Here is an 18,197-nt window from a genome sequence, read left to right as displayed (position 1 = left end):
CAGGTTGCCTTTTTGTTTCGTTGGTTTCCTTCACTGTGCAAAAGTTTTTATCTTTGTGTAGTCTCAATAGTTTAATTTTGCTTTTGTTTCCTGCTACAGGAGACACATCTAGAAAAATGTTTCTTCATCTGATGTCAGTGAAATTATTGCCTATGTTTTCTTTTAGGAATTTTATGGTTTCAGGTCTCACAGTTAGGTCTTTAATACATTTGAGTTTATTTTTGTGTATGGTATAAGAAAGTGGTCTGGTTTCATTCTTTTGCATATAGCTGTACATTTTTCCCAACACCATTTGTTGAAGAGACTATCTTTTTCCCATTGAATATTCTTGTTTCCTTTGTCATAGATTAATTGACTATAAAAGTGTAGGTTTACTTCTGGACTCTCTATTCTTTTCCATTGATCTCTATGTCTATTTTAATGTCAGTAGTACCATGTTTTTCCCATTTTTGTGCTTTTTGTGGGTGATGTCACTGCTTAAAAATGGCCCACAAGGGGAGTGCTGAAGTTTGGGGTAGTGTTCCTAAGTGCAAGAAGGTTGTGATGTACCTAATGGAGAAAATGCATATTTTCGCAGTTTTTAGGCAAATCGGTTACAGTGCTGTAGGCTGAATTCTATGTCAATAGAATACAATATACATTAAGTAAAGTGTCTTTATTTTTTAATTTTATTTTATATTTTATTATATTTTGTTTTATTGAGAGAGAGAGAGCACTAGAGTGCAGAGATCACAAGGGAGAGGGGGAGAGCAGTAGAGGGAGAGGGAGAAGCAGACTTCCTGCCAAGAAGGGAACATGATGTGGGGCTTGATCCCAGGACCCCCAGATAATCACCTGAGCCAAAGGCAGGCCTGACTGAGCCACCCAGGCACCCTAGTAAAGTGTCTTTAAACAGAGACACACATAACACAAGAAAATATATTCATTGGTTAATGAAAATGTTGTGATCAGAACTCTCTGGAACCTAAAGGCTTATCCCTAAGAGCAATGGTTCAGTAATCACTATTCAGTGTTTGTGGCAGCTTTATAGAATATAGAACATCACTACCATGAATAAGAGGAACTGCTTGTATTCTCTTTTTGCTTAAGTTCAAGTTGGAAGAAGCAGCATGAGAGCTAGTATGAGACTGAGGGTAGGCTTTACCAAAGGAGTGACTTTTAAGGGGAGACAGACAGATGAGTTTATTTAACCAAGAATGAGGTGGGAGAAGAGACTTGTAGGTGAAGAGAATAGCCTGAGTGGGTGGCTCAGTAAGTTAAGTCTCCTACTCTTGGTTTCAGCTCAAGTCTTGATCTCAGGATTGTAAGACTGAGCCCCACATTGGGCTCTGTGTTCAGCATGGAGTCTACTTAGGATTCTCTCCCTCCTCCCCTTCCTCCACGCTCATAAATAAATAAAACCTTAAAAAGAAGACAGAGAGAAAATAACCTGAGTAAAGACCTTAGAAGAATGAATGAGAAGGGACAAAGCATGTTGAAGATCTGAAAGGTCAGTGTGATTGGATTACAAAAAGCAAGGGGGAGAATAGTACAGGAATTTAAGGAAGGTAAGAAAGTATACACAGTGGATATTCTCGGTGCCTACCCATGATCCATTTGCCAGTCTTTCTTTCTCATTGATCTCCAATTTTGTTCTAGTACTGGTCCTTATCCAATATGGCCTTTGTGACTTGAAGAAAGCTGACTCCATTCTTGGCTCACAAAATAAGGACTGGTTAAGGTAAGCTACTTATGGTAATCCTGTCTCTGGCCAGCAAACCGTTTAGGAATGGGAATGTACCAATGGTGACAAATGAATAAAAAATGTGTTAATCTTTATTTACAGGATACTGCAAGATAGAAGATTCCACATAGAAATAAGAAACCCACTGAGAGGAGGAGCTTCATATGGTTTGTACAGTTTGAAATTGGTCAAGTATAGTTTCACTGTGCTACAATAACAAAATACATTTTAAAAGAGTTCTTATTGGGACGCCTGGGTGGCTCAACTGTTGAGCATCTGCCTTTGATTCAGGGTGTGATCCTGGGGTCCGGGATCGAGTCCCACATCCGGCTCCCTGCATGGAGCCTGCCTTCTCCCTCCGTCTCTGCCTCTCTTTCTATCTCTCATGAATAAATAAATAAAATCTTTTTTTTAATGATAAAAGAGTTCTTAGTAGAGCAACAGTAAGACAAACTTCTACAAAATAGACCACATACAAACAACTTTCTGCCTCAGCTGTACAATCTAAAAGTTAAAGTTCTGAGGAGTGCCATCTTGAACTTGGAATGTATAGCTTTCAGAGGTAGTTTCTAGCACAACATTCTGATCTTCCTTACAGAGAAATACTTCTCAATCAAGTTTCATGAAGCTTCATACACAGACTCATTTTCATGGTTTTGTAGAGCTTCAATTTTGCCTAAACTTCCACATTCTTCAATCATTATACTAAGTTTCTCAGTTTCACCTGAAAGATGTTTGAAATGGTATCCAGAAAAACCAGAATGATTTTGGTATCTTTTGAAGTTAAGAGGTTCATCAATATTTCTATTATGCCACAATGAATGAGGTATACAATCTGTTCAACTGTTCCACCGCTTATAGTTGGTTGCACAGCCCATACAGCTTCCTTTCGTTTCAAAGTCTGCCTTAGAACACTGATAAGGAACAGAACTAATCCATGATTCACAACTTAATATATCTGGTCCTGGTGGCCATATTTGACATTGTACAGACAGCTTCCTTCTTTTTTTTTTTTTTTAAGATTTTATTTATTTATTCATGATAGTCACACAGAGAGAGAGAGAGAGGCAGAGACACAGGCAGAGGGAGAAGCAGGCTCCATGCACCGGGAGCGCGACGTGGGATTCGATCCCGGGTCTCCAGGATCGCACCCTGGGCCAAAGGCAGGCGCTAAACCGCTGCGCCACCCAGGGATCCCCAGACAGCTTCCTTCTGAATATTAGTTTGGGGGTTTATTAGCCAGCTGGGAAAGATAGCAAGTGCTCCTGCATCTATTACAACCTGAGTCTGTTCATCTATCCCAGGGACAATATTTCCTATGGCTCTTAGCACAGGAGTCACAATGGGCAATTCAGTAGCTCCTAGAAGCTTCACAAGTTGGGGCACAACTCCTGTTTTCACAACCATTTCAATCCATTCATTTGGACCATCAGTAAGATAGGAAATGGCCCAGTAGGTATCTGCTAATACTTTTGGATCGTAACGATGTAGGAGATGAATTAAGGTTGGAAGAATCTGCTTAACAGCATCTAATGGGAGTGCAGGATTCTTGTTCCAACAAAGGTTTAAAAGTGTCCAAGTAAGGTTACATAAGTAACCATATGCTAAAGATGACATATCAGGAACTGCAAGGAGCACCAACAGTGGGTCAACTGTACCATACTTAATAACCAAGTCTTGAAAAACTGAAACATCACGGGCAATGTTTCCTAGAGCCCATCTTGTTTGCTGATGTGGGCATGGGATGATGCTAACAGAGAAGTGAATGCAGGGATAGCATCTCCATCTACCAGAACCTTGGTCTGTTCTGATGTCCCGGAAGCAGTGTTAGTGAGGCCCCAAGCAGATTCAAACTGAATGGGACTACAATCAGTTCTGCCCAAGAAGGACACAAATTTTGGAATCAAAGCAGCCTGGATTATGCAGTCGATGGGGGTCTGTTTTTCCCTAGAAAGTAGTTTCCTGGCAGATTGAGTAGCCTGAAGCTGGCTTTCCAAATTATTGCTATTTATCCCTTTGACAATGTCATCAACAGACCAGTTCATAGTGCCCTGGTTGTTGCGGTTTTCCTGCGGTAGAGAAGTCACATCATCAGGAAATGAGTTTGTATTTCTCCTTCTCAGCATCTGGTTATCCTTCTTAGACTTACTCTGCTCCACATCAACTTCTATTCGGTACTGCCTTGTTTCCATACTGTCTTTACCCTTGTTCTTGAATCTTTTAAGGCAGGCAACTGGTGAATTAACATTCTCGTTGGTGGACAAGGTTATGAGACAAAGGGAGAAAGCTACATGGCCGGCAGGTCAGCTACCCTCAAAACATCCAGCACAGATCAGCCTGAAGATTGTGTTTGACAAATGAAATTTGAATTATTGAAGCTTTTAGGAAACTTCTTCCTTTTATTTGAGTGATACTGATGGAAAAGTCAATCTTACTCATCCATATTTAATGTAGGTTAAGAAGCCTATTGGCAACCAGTCTGTGATTTAAGAGAAGTTAGTCTGATAATAGAACCTAAAAACTGGAAGAGGATGGAGCTGAGGAGAACTGCAGGAAAATAGGGTAAAAGTCTTGATCATATTATACCTGAAGCCTGACTATGTGGTTATGTGAGACTTCTGGTTATGTGAGCCAACTTCACAGTTTAAGCTTTGGAGTCGGTTTTCTGTTATTTGGACTAGACAGTCTCTTAGCTGAAACAGGTATAGTCTCCTGAACAATATATCTAAGATGGATTTAACTGGACATAGAGGACTGGGAGTCCTGGTAAGCAAATCATAACCAGAAAGTCCATTTTAGTGTTATGTGGTGTGTTTACTTCCCTTTTGTTATTTCTTAGCTTTAGTAAAGTCTTGTGTAAGCCGTGTGTTAATTGGAGTTTCCTTGTCCATGAGATTATGCCAAGAATGTCTGGAACCCATTATTCCAGGATCTGTAGAAACACAAAGCACTCCTCTAGATTTCTTTCTAGAATTTCTAGATGTATTCAGGTTCCTATGTCTATCACTGGCAACGGTTCAGTTTATGGTCATCTTATTCTCTAGGGTACGTGGAGCTGTATGCTGTCTATTAAACATCATAACCAACTTTTATGTGAAACACAACTCCTTTATTTGAATCACACATACACAACGTTATTAGTAATCTTGTTTGAATACTTTGCGGGGACAGATATGGGGCTGACATTGTAAAATTGCAATTTCGAGGAATGCTAAATACTCTTATTCTTAAAGTGGGCAAACTAAGGGATATTTTTCCCTGCTCATTTCTCCCCAGTGCATGTCATCCTTTTCTTTCTTTCCTCAACCCCCTACATTCAATGAGTATACCAGGAATTCCAATTTCTTCTGCCTCTACATGCAGAAAAATTCAATTTTTCAATCCCAAACTTTGCTCTAGGCTCATTTTGTATACCCAAACTTATCAAGGTATTCAGCAGAACAAAAAGGACTTTCTTATAACAGAATCCACCCTTTTGAACAGAATTGTCCTTGTTAATTAGCAATTTTAAACATTTCTGTTTATTATTTATTTTATTTTTAAAGATTTTATTTATTCACTCATGAGAGACACAGAGAGAGAGGGAGGCAGAGACACAGGCAGAGGGAGAAGCAGGCTCCATGCAGGGAGCCCGACGTCACGCCCCAGGCCGAAGGCAGGCACTCAACTGCTGAGCCACCCAGGGATCCCCAACATTCCTGTTTAAAATTCTGACCTTGTTTGCACTAATAAATATTAAGGATCAGTTAATCATGTTCAAGCCAGTGTGCTCAAGAGTAGTAATTGGCAAAACACACACACACAAAAACCCACAAAAAGCCCAGGTCTAGCTTCTCTTGCCCATGTGGATATTTTTCTCTTATTTAATTCTGTTGTTAGATCTAGATTTCATTATGATTAAGTTAGATGGCATTCCCTTATAGTACAGAGGCCAGTTATATAAAATCCTCACTTGTAGCCAAACATTCCAATGCACTCACTTAGGCTCTATCATTTATAAGAAGAATGTTTTTTGGCCACTTTACCTATGAGGAATTTGTCTCTTGTTTTAAACATTACTATTTACCTTAAGAATAATACCAACATTTTTCCTGGCAATTCAAGTTGAGGCTCAGTAAGAAATCAGCTCTTAGTGTGTCAAGAAAAAGAGGGAAAGGAATTTATTATAAGGATCCAGAGAATTAAGAAAAAAAGAACTTAACCTATTCTTCAGAAGGAGAGAAACTAGAGCAACTTTGGAAGTCTGGAGACCTCACAGATGGGAGCTCACTGACAGAATTTTAGAGGTCAGCCTTGGGACAACTAGGCTCTAACTGCCATACATCTGTGTGTGTCTTTGCTAGAGATTTTATTTTACATGCTTTTAAACTTGAAGTATGACATATATAACTACACATCCTAAGTGTACAGCTCAATGAATCTTTACCATGTGAACATGTAACTAACACATAGATCAAAATACAGGACATTATTTATCAGTGTTCTAGAAACCTCCCTCGTATCTTCCTCCAATCAATATCCCTCAAAGGTACCCACTATTCTGATTTTATCACACAAATGTGTTGTGACTATCTTTGGACTTTATTTAAATGGTATCATTTACTGTCTGGTTTATTTTGCTCAAGATTATGCCTATGAGCATACTGTATCCTTCTTGTTGCATCATGGTAAGTAGCTTGTTAGGATCATTATATATTACTTCAATGAATACTATACTCCCAATGGACGTTTGGGTTGTTTCCAATTTGGAGACATTGGAAATAAAGCTATAAATGAATGTTTTTGCACATGTCTTTGGGTTCCCACATGTTTTCATTCTCTAAGAGTGAAATTGCTGGGTGATAAAGTAAGGGTATATTCAGATTTGTAAATATTGCCAAATAGCTTTCTAAAGAGGCTGTACCAATTTACATTCCCACCAGTAGAGGATTAGAGTTGCAGTTGTTCCATATCTTGCTGACACTTGGTTGTGCATTTAATAATTATTTCTCTTGGGATGCCTGGGTGGCTCAGCGGTTGAGCATCTGCCTTTGGCTCAGGATGTGATCCTGGAGTCCCGGGATCGAGTACCACATCAGGTTCTCTGCATGGAGCCTGTTTCTCCCTCTGTCTATGTCTCTGCCTCTGTGTGTGTGTGTGTGTGTGTGTGTGTGTCTCATGAATAAATAAATAAAATCTTTAAATATATATAATTATCCCTCTTTCTGGTGAGTGAATAGTGTTATCTCGTGTGCAGCTCCTTTATGACTAGTGATGTGATGCACCTTCTTTTCATATGCTCTTTGGATCATACTCAGATATCTTTCTTTTTTTAAAGGATTTTTTAAAAAGATTTATTAGGTTAGATAAAGCATGAGTGGGGGCAGAAAAAGTGGGAGAGAGAATCCTCAAGCAGGTTTGATCCCCAGATTCCTGAGATCATGCCCTGAGCCCAAATCAAGAGTTGGCCACTTAACCAACTGAGACACCTGGCACCACTAGATATATTTCATTGTGAAGTGCCTGTTTACGTATTTTAAATACTTCCTGTAGTATTTAAGTATCCTATCAGGTTGTCTGTTTTTCAAATTTTTATTTTTTAAGTCATCTGTTAGATTCTACATTTAAAATTTAAATTCCCCAGAGAGAGTTTGGTTGGCCTAGCCTGGACCATATTCTCATCATTGTATGGAATGTGGGAACTTGTGACTGGCAGTCTTTCAGAATTATATAAAGTGGGAGTAATGGAAGCTTTCCTAAGGAAGATCCACTGGACAGTGAAAAACAAATGATACATACTTTACAACAGTTTTCATTTAAATACTCCTCTTTTAAGGCTCCTGGGTACCTTAGTCTGTTAGGCCTCTGACTCTTGATTTCGGCTCAGGTCATGTTCTCAGGGTTGTGAGATCAAGTGCCAGGTGGGGCTCTATGCTGGGTACGAAGCCTGCTTGGGATTCTCTCCCTCTTCTCCTCCCAGTCTGCTCATCACCACCCACTCCCACCCCCACCCTCTAAATACATACATACATACTTCTCTCTTCCTCTCTCTCTTTTTAAAAATATTTTATTTATTTATTTATTTATTTATTTATTTATTTATTTATTTATTTATTTATTTATGAAAGCTACTGAGACATAGGCAGAGGGAGAAGCAGACTCCCTGCAAAGAGTCTGATGTGGGACTTGATCCCAGGCCCATGACCTGAGCCAAAAGCAGATGCTCAACCACTGAGCTACCCAGGTGCCCCTCTCTTCCTCTCTTGCTTCCATCTTTTTTTTTTTTTTTAAGATTTTATTTATTTATTCATAGAGAGAGAGTGAGAGAGGCAGAGACACAGGCAGAGGGAGAAGCAGGCATCATATAGAAAGCCTGAAGTGGGACTCAATCCAGGATCTCTAGGATCACGCCCTGGGCTGCAGGCGGCGCTAAACCGCTGTGCCACCGGGACTGCCTTGCTTCCATCTTTTTAAGTGACAATGTCCTGGGGCCATTGTGAAGCAGCACTTTGGTTCCTCATTTCAATAAGAATTTTAAGCTCTTCTAAAAAGCCTTTTGTTTCTTAGTAATTCTAAAATTATTTTCTTACAATATTATCATCAAATAAGAATCAGGAATAATTTTGGTTAAATAGCTAATATTTTCCATTCATTATCTCCGTTTATCATATTTTAACTAATTCTTTATAATATAAAAAGTAAATTAAAATTTTTTCTTTAAAAAAATTAACATATCATAGACAAGGCTAAAGCCCCTTTGACCAAATCCTCAAATCCCTGTATCCTCCCCTCTGTGCCACAAGTAACCAGCGTCCAGAGCTATTTGGATGATAAGCAGTATACCACAACTTCCTTTTTCTTTCCCTTCAACACTTTGTCTTATAATCCATAATGTTGCTTACATTTATATTTGTGGAAATATAGAGTATCAATATGCCATATTTTATTTAAATATTCCTGTAGTTATTAATTTATTTGTTTAAATTTCACATTATTTCCTATGAGTTTTTCACATAAAAAGGGCATATTTTTCGGGGCATCTGGATGGCTCAGTTGGTTAAGTGTCTGCCTTCAGCTCAGGTCATGATCCCAGGGTCCTGGGATTGAGCCCCCTGACAGGCTCCCTGCTCATTGAGGAGTCTGCTTCTCTCTGTCCCTGCCTCTCCCCTGCTCTCCCTCTCTCTGTTTCTCTCTCTCTCAAGTGAATAAATAAAAATCTTTTTTTTTTAAAGGGAACATATTTCTATACATAAGATTGATCCAAAAAGCTCAATTGTGGAACATAGAGAAAAGAAAAGACCATTACATTTCTAGTCTGTATTTTTAAATTTATTCTGCAATAAATAGTTTTTGTCCTTCAAACAGTGTCCATCATTTAACATATGCAATCAGGGACGTACCTTCCTGTTCTAAAATTCTGTTATTTTATAATTATTTCCAATTAGAGATGCCAAGTTGTTTTTTGTACTTTCACTGCATACTAGACAGCTATAGTGTTTTAATCTCAAAAATATCTTCTTAGAAGAAGTTATTTTATTTTTGGTCTCAAACACGAGTAAAGAGAAGGAGGAAGAATTGAAATGCAACAAATTTATTTAGTAAATTGCTTGCAAATTATTTACTGGCACGTGAGCCTCTTCAACTAAAACCTAAACAAGTCTGTGCAGGTAGATAAGACCTTTAGCTGAATTTATAAGTGGTTTTCTGCAAAACCCTCAAGCCATTTCACTCACCATCTCTTAATAACAAAACTGGAATGTCAATCTATATTTGGTATGAATATTTGAAGATAGTTTATTCAATACTTTACCCGTTTGAGGCCATGAATGTAACTTAGAAGTGACTTGTCTCAGAAATGTGATATATAAATAAAGAAGACAAAATTACACTCCCACACATGCACACACACACAGAAACACACACCATATTACTGATAAGATAATTTTCACTTTTTAAATAAAATATTGTGCTTCTAGCTGCTTGCCAACTTGTCTTCTTGGTCTTATATGGAGGTAATGTTATTTTTATTCATACATTTGAATAATTTCAAATAGTAATGTAGAAACTCTCATTTGTAATACTTTTACTCTACATATTATAAATAAAATAAAATAAATTTCCTAAATGTTTAATTCAAAATCACTTTTTTTTTTTTTTTTGGAGAGAGAGAGTGGGGGTTGGGAGACAGAGAGAAAGGAGGGAGAGAACCTTAAGCAGGCTCTATCCCCAGCACAGAGCCGAGGTCAATCTCACAACCCTGAGATCATGACCTGAGCCAATCTTACAACCTTGAGATCATGACCTGAGCCAAAATCAAGGGTCAGACACTTAACCACCTGAAGCACCCAGGTATCCTCAAAATCATTTTTATAGATAAATTCTCTAATTCAGATTTAAAAATAATTAGGATAGTAGAACTGACAAATACATGTCTTTTATTTTCCAGGTACTAATATAAAACATTTTGCAGTTCAAATTGTTACCTTTCTATCTTTTTAGTAATTCAGGCAAATATCATTTAAAGTCCTAAATGCTACTCATTTTAATTAGAAGTTCAAGTCATTGTAGAAAGACCATAAAGTTGTAGGTTGTAGTAATGACATTTTTTCTAAATCCTCTTTTCAGTTTATTGCTCAAACATGATTAATAACTAAAACTGAATGTTACTTTTAAGTTTATTTTATATTTGGGAGTAAAAAACCCAACGTTTGGTCAAAATGCACAGTATGAATGGTGTAGATATGGCTTATCTATTATAGAATTGAATCATGAACGGTCAGAAAAAAATAAAATCCAAAATTATTGTATAAGGTTAAAATATGAGTATTACATATGCATTTCCCCCATTGCTGGGAAATAACTTTCATTCATTTAACATGTAGCAGTTGCCTGGCTACTATGTATCCAGTGGTAAGGTACACACAAATCCTATATTCAAGGAACTCCCAGACTAATTCAGGGGGCTCTAGAAGACAATTTATAAGACAAAGTGTTTGGTATTGTAAAAAGGTATGAACAATTTTTTAAAAGAATGAGAGCTGATTAAAGTAAAAAAAAAAAATAGGTAAAAATAAAAGGCTCTGATTACACAGAAAACAGAGCAACCGAATCTGTTGGAATTGTGAGAGACTTTAGGGAGAGATGACATTTGAGGGGGATCTTAAAAAATGAGTAACTGCCTTCTAGTGAAAGAAAGGTGAAGCAGAAGGGCATTGTAGGCAGAAAGACAGCATGAGCAAAATTCAAGCATAGTGAGTCACAAAGCTTCCACAACAGCATTTAAAGAGACCTGAATCTCCTGCAGCTCTAAGGCCGAGCATGCTGAAGACAAGACCCAATGGGCAGCCCGGGTGGCTCAGCGGTTTAGCTTCTCCCTTTGCCTGTGTCTCTGCCTCTCTCTTTCTCTCTCTCTCATGAGTGAATAAATAAAATCTTAAAAAAACAAAAACAACAACAAAAAACATGTCCCCACCCACCCAACATACCTAGCCTTATTTTCCACAATTCCTCAGAACTTACCCTCAGAAGGTTCAGGGAGGGAGGAATACTAGAATGGATTTATAACGTGGAGGTAGAGAACTCACCACCCACCTCTGTTCCCTAAGAGGACACTTCACAAGACAATAAAGAATGCACTGATAAGGGGGCTACTGACAACTTTTGGCTCACTGGTTACCTTTTGTAGCTCAGGGATGACAGTAGTCGATATTTTTTTTTAATATTTTATTTATTTATTCATGAGACACACACACACACAGAGGGAGAGAGAGAGAGAGAGAGAGAGAGAGGCAGAGACACAGGCAGAGGGAGAAGCAGACTCCATGCAGGGAGCCCGACACGGGACTCGATCCGGGGTCTCCAGGATCAGGCCCTGGGCTGAAGGCGGCGCTAAACTGCTGAGCCACTAGGGCTGCCCCACAGTAGTCGATATTATCATGAAGCTATGTTTATAAAAATGTTAGGGGTCTAGAAGAACACAAGCCTGTGGACATACTACAATGGGCTGATATATGGTGTTGTGTTCCTCATAGCTAGACTCCAAATCTAAGACCCAAAGAGTAAAAGTAGGCTAGACTCTTCTAACAAGAAGTCCTAGTTCCTGAAGTGGGGGTATGCTTCTTCTAGGAGACAGAGTAAAGGTCCCACTATAACTGAAATTCTGATTATCACTTAGTCATTCTGAGCCTCTCATGCTAGTGACCCATAATAAAACAAAAGAGTAGGAGGCAGAGGGATTAGATGATTATCATGCAGAGCTAGTTGTGGTCAACACAAGAAAGTTAAGAAAGGGTATGTGTGGAACTCCGGGGGTTCACTGGAGCATGTCTGAGTACTTGCACATCCAGTGATAACTGTAAATGGGCTATTATAGCAACCATGTCCCAATAAGGTTAATACAAATGATGGTTCATATCCCCTGGGGACAAAAATCTGAGTCACCAGCAGGCAACAACCCAGACTTACTGAAGTGCTGGCCAAGGGTAGGGGAAATCCAGACTGGGTGGTTTGAGAGAGAGATAGCGAATATTAATTAATGCCCTGAGACCAGTTACTGTAGTGGGAGCTGCATCTTATCCTACTGACCCTTGTGTCGGATTCCTCTTGCACTGTGCCTCATATCCTCTTGCCTAACCTTTACTTCAGTCCTTGCGGCAGCAACCAGCCGTATAGCGATGTAATCAGACAGCAATCCACTTCAGCTGTTTAACATATCACGTGCTTTCTGCACTTGGGTTTCACTGCCACTGTTGCTTGAGATGCCTGCAAGAACTTACCCATTCTACACACTGACAAGTCTGGAAATAAGAGGATCAACACCCCATGAGGCAACTTCTCTCTGCCTCAGAGGTAGAGGATGGCAATCAGTGTATAGATACTTCTTTCCTGGAGGGTAGTTCTGAGGTATATTCTACATGGTTCTTTGGTTGTCCTTAGTGAGAACATGCCCCAGATCAACTGAGCAATATTAATCAAACTCAGTAACTCAAAAGCCACTGCATTGGTTTAACCCTCTTCCCTGTTTTGTCTTCTCAGGCCCTTGCTCATGTTCCATAATGTCAGTAGTATATTGGTAAATGTTTAATCACTGGCTCTCCAATAAAAAAAAATTACTCTTGTTTATAGTGTCAGCCAGTTTCTGTGGTGTAAATACTCACCCTGTAGTTAATTTTTTTTTTTTTTAGGGATTTTATTTATTTATTAGAGAGAAAGAGATGGAAAGCACAGGCATGGGTAAGGGCAGAGGAAGGAGGAGCAGACTCCCCACTGAGCAGGGAGCTTGATGCAGGGCTCAATCCCAGGATCCTGAGATCATGACCTGAGCTGAAGGCAGAGGCTCAACCGACTGAGCCACCCAGGTGCCCCATCACCCTGTGGTTAATTTTAAACTACCAACATGACTTCATGAATCTATAGCTGGATAGAGATGTGCACAATTGGTCCTCGGGAGCCAGCCGGAGCTGAGTCCAGGACACCGCTGCTTGACAGCATGCTGAAACCTTTGTCTCAGAAGATACAAAGTTGCTCAAGAAAGACAAAGAGTCACCTACCTGTCTGGGCCAATAATCAGAGAATGGTGGCTACACTAACATTAGTCATAGATTCCAATAAGATGGGGGCAAAAACCCTCTGAGGTTGGGGGGAGAAGAGTTTCTACTGTATAACAAACTGATGGGGTAGAGGGGAGAAGTAGTGAGGGATAAGAATTTGGGGGATACTCAGAAGTTTCTAGCCTTTGTGACTGGATAGATAGTAATGCCATTTCCAGAGACAGAGAATACAGGACAAAAATGATTTGAGTTTGGGATCTATTAAGTTTGAGGTTTCTTCATGATATTCAGGCAGACTTAGCTAGTGAGAAAGACATGTATGAAGCTTACAAAAAAGCTAAGGGTGTGGAAGCTGTGGCACAGTATTATTGTGAAATTCTATTGTTGATAACTACGTATTATCCCTGGAATATCCTGGCTCCCTTCCTCTCCCCACACCCAGGCAGCCGTGAGTGCCTTTTGTATTTACTGCCCTCCGGGAGGGCTGTTACTACAGAAATGAAAAGAGAGATGAGTCAATGCTCAGTTTCTAAGTTTCAAAATAGAGCTTTGAATCTCCTAGTAGAGAAAATAGGTCGAGAAAAAGTTTTTTGAACCTCAAAAGCCTACATTTTGACTACCAAGAGTCAAAGCTGATGCCATTAATACTAATTTAGGTAGAAGGAATGACGATGAAGCAGCCCATTACCCTACTCTCAAGAGATTTGGAAGTGACAACAATGTGTAGATGAATGTCTCTGAGAAAAGACCTTACTCCCTGTCTATATCCTCCCTGCTAAGCTATCAGTAGGAGGCAATTCTAGAATTCCCCAATAATGGAGGAGCTCTAAGAGAAACTGTGGTGTGCCCCACGTCCTGTCAGGAGCCCCATGAGATGGGAAACCTCAGATAGTTCTCACACTGACATAGCCTAGAAGCAGTAGCTGTAGTACAAATGACAGTATGGTGTGATTTGACAGTGGGTTGGAGTCCAGACCCCAACATTTCTGTCTCCACACTAGTAGGGGAGTAGCATGTGGAAGTTTCCACAATGCTAAAAGAAGGTGGAAAAGAGAGGGCCAGTTGAACAAGAAGAGCCCTCAGAGATGGGACAACAACCAAAGAATGGCAGGTAAACTAGTGACTGCTACATATAGAGGGACAACAGGAGGAAACCAGACACCCTCCTCCATTGCCATGACCATAAGTAAGCTCTTGGTACTCATGAGACAATGAGAGAAAAGAAAAATAATCATTTGGTTAAGTTGAAATCTGCCAAGACTATATCATGATGCTTAAAATTTATCATAATTGCCATAACTTACCAAAATTTAACATACTAAAAAACTTAAAATAAGATCATCTCAAGAGGTATAGAAGACATTATTTTTTTTTAATTTTTATTCATTTATGATAGAGAGAGAGAGAGGCAGAGACATAGGCAGAGGGAGAAGCAGGCTCCATGCACCGGGAGCCTGACGTGGGACTCGATCCCAGGTCTCCAGGATTGCGCCCTGGGCCAAAGGCAGGTGCTAAACCGCTGTGCCACCCAGGGATCCCCTATAGAAGACATTATTAAATAAAATCCAATGTCCATTTATGACCAGTAATTTTATTATTGAATTAGAAATAGAAGTGAATTTCTTCACCAAAGAAAGGACAGCAAACAAAACAAAACAAAAAAGGAAAACAAAAACAGAAACCATACAGCAAGTATCATTCCCTTTAACACCGGAAATATGTCAGTTATACATGTTATCACCATGTCTATCCAATTATTAGACAGGACACTCAGATAAGAAAAAGAAATGCAAGAGGTTAGAATGGAAGAAACAAAATTCAAAGATGTTAACAAATGTCTACATGAAAGAGAAATGAAGTATTTTAGACATAATGAACACAGAAACTCAATTGAGTTTCTGTACACCAGCAATAAGCTGTTAGGCTATGTAATATTTTTAAAAGGCACTATTCTCAAAATAACAAGGAAAAATATAAAGTATTTTGGAATAAATATAACAAAATATTTGCAAACTATGGTGGCAAAAATTGTAAAAATTTTTGAAAGACTTTAGGATCTACTTATTGATTCATTTCTTTATTTTTAAATAAACTTAATTTTTTTAGGACAGTTTAAGTTTATAAAAAAAAATTGTGAAGGTAGTACAGAGAGTTCCTACATACCCTACATTCCAGTTTCCCCTGCTATCAACATCCTGCGTTACTATGGTACATTTATTACAATTAATAAGCAAATACTGATCCATTGTTATTAACTAAACTTTCCACTTTATTCAGATTTTCTTAGTTTTTACCTAATGTTCCTTTTTATATTCCAGAATCTCACTCAGGATATCACATTATTATAGTTATCCTGTCTCTTTATGCTCCTCTTCCCTTGTTTTTTTTTTTTTTTAATATTTTATTTATTTATGAGAGACACACAGAAAGAGAGAGAGAAAGAGAGCGAGAGAGAGACAGAGACACAGGCAGAGGGAGAAGCAGGCTCCATGCAGGGAGCCCGAGGTGGGACTCCATCCCGGGTCTCCAGGATCACGACCTGGACTGAAGGTGGCACTAAATCACACTGAACCACCCAGGCTGCCCTCTTCCCTTGTTTTGTTTTTTTAAACATTTATTTATTTATTTATGATAGACATGGGGGGGGGGGGGGCAGCGACTCAAGCAGAGGGAGAAGCAGGCTCCCCGCCAGGAGCACGACGCAGGACTTGATCCCAGGACTCCAGGACCGCACCCCTGGCCAAAGGCAGGCACCAAACCGCTGAGCCACCCAGGGATCCCCTCTTCCCTTGTTTTTGATGGACCTTAACAGTTTTGAGGAATAATGATCAGGCATTTGCAGATTGTCAGCTTTTTCTCCTCAGTAGACTGAGATTATAGGTCTTTGGTCTCACAGAAGTAAAGTACCATGTTCATCATATGATATAACATGACTTATCACTAGTGATGTTGACCTTGACCACCTGGCTGAGGTTGTGTTTGTCAGGTTTTTCAACTTTCCCCCCTTTTCCATATTGTCTTGCTTGGGAGAAAGTCGTTAAGCTTAACCCACAATGCAGCAGGGGGGTTATGCTCCCCCTCCTTTAGTATCTACATACATTATTTGGAATTCTACATAAAACTGTGTCTTCTCCTCTATTTATTTAATCACTTATATCAATATGGACTTGTGTATATTTATTTTATACTTTGGATAGAATTCAATACTACTTTACTTTGTTGCTCCAATGGTTCCAGCTTTGGCTATTGGGAGATCTTGGACATACCTCCATCATTGTGGGACTGATTTTTTTTTTTTTTTTTCCTCAGCCGTTCTTTATTTTCTGGCACTAAATCTGCTCCAGGCTCATGTCGTACCTTTCCTGCCCCTGTACTAGAATCAGCAATTTCTCCAAAGAGCACTAGTTCTTTCATCAGAGACCTTTATGTATTTTTAACCAACATTTCATTTTTAAAAATCTGAAACAATCTCAAACTTACAGAAAAGTTGAAAATATAAAGATATTTTTTTCTTGATCCTTTGAGGAGTACTTTGTTGACTTGCTGCCCATCAGCCTCAAACGCATGAAAGAAAAAGTTAAAACAAGAAACACCATGCTGCATCTGGGTTTCAGTGAGAGAAAACGTTTAGAATTTACTTTGTTTAAAAAAAAAAAAAAGGCATAATGGGGTCAGTCTTTTAACACCATAAATTGATAATTTTGTCCCTGAATGTAATAAACTTTTGGAACAAGCTTAGTAATCTGATGCTTAATTTATCTCAACTGATACAATTTTTTAAAGTAATCTCTATGACCGGTTCAACTCATGACTCCAAGATCAAGAGTCTCATACTCTACTGAGTTCTAAGCCCCTCATCTTATACAAAAATTTTGAACCATCATTAAATTTCAGAGACACCACTGTCATTTATCTAAACAATGTCCTACAAACATTTCAAAACAGCTAAATCATATAGTAAGAGGTGTTTACAAATTAAAAGCAAAACTCAAAAATCTCTGTTCCCCCAATGTCTGACAACAGAAGAATGATTTAATTGTGGTAGAGTCATTCAATGGCACATAACACAGCAGTGAAAATAAATTAACTTCTACAACCATCCAGCATGAATTAATCGCACAAAGTAGAATGGTAGGAAAATGCAAGTCACTTTATGATCCCATTTACATAAAGTTCAAAGACACAAAAATGAACAACATATCAATTAGGAATACATTCCCATCTGGTGAAACAATTTAAAAAACAGAAGAAAACAGTAAACATAGAATTCAGAACAGTAGTTATCTCTTGGTGGGGGGAGAAAAGGGCACAAAACCTGCAAAAAAGTTGTTGGTAAAATTCTTTTTCTTATAGTGGGGGATGAGTAGATTACTGTTTATTTTTATTCTTCGTATCTTATATATTTTTATAATCTTTTGTATGTACTCAAGATTTAATTTTTAAAAATGTCTACAATTTAGGGCATGTTTAGACTCATTTCTTGTGCTGCATAATATATGGCAGTTACTAACCACAAATAAACATTTAAATTTAACTGTAAAATTATTCCTTAGTTGTATTAGCCACATTTTTAAGTGCTCAATAACCAAGGCTACCATATTGGTAGTGTAGATATAGATTTCCTTCATAACAAAGTTTTATTAGATAATACTGGACACAGTGACTATCTCCAAGAAGAACACCTTTCTAGCACTTGGGTTTTTCTCTCAAGATTGGAGAATGACAAATCCCCAGATTTGTGGACTCTAAGAGCAGAGGTGACCTATATCCTGGGTACAATCTTACATTAAAAGCTTTATTTATTTTTATTTATTTACTTATTTTTAAAAGATTTTATTTATTTATTCACAAGAGACAGAGAAAGAGGCAGAGACACAGGCAGAGGAGAAGCTGGCTCCCCCAGGGAGCCTGATATGGGACTCCATCCCAGGATCCTGGGATCACAA

The 18,197-nt window shown here is 38.7% G+C and overlaps 1 pseudogene; it reads right to left on the bottom strand.

Annotated features, from left to right (window-relative positions):
- Nucleotides 1-2,227: 2,227 nt before the first annotated feature.
- LOC112917098 (importin subunit alpha-1 pseudogene) lies at nucleotides 2,228-16,665 on the bottom strand (annotated as a pseudogene).
- Nucleotides 16,666-18,197: the final 1,532 nt, after the last annotated feature.

The sequence above is a fragment of the Vulpes vulpes genome, chromosome 15, assembly GCF_048418805.1.
Source record: "Vulpes vulpes isolate BD-2025 chromosome 15, VulVul3, whole genome shotgun sequence".
NCBI classification, from domain to species: Eukaryota; Metazoa; Chordata; class Mammalia; order Carnivora; family Canidae; genus Vulpes; species Vulpes vulpes.
This window is presented reverse-complemented; position numbering and strand designations above follow the sequence as displayed.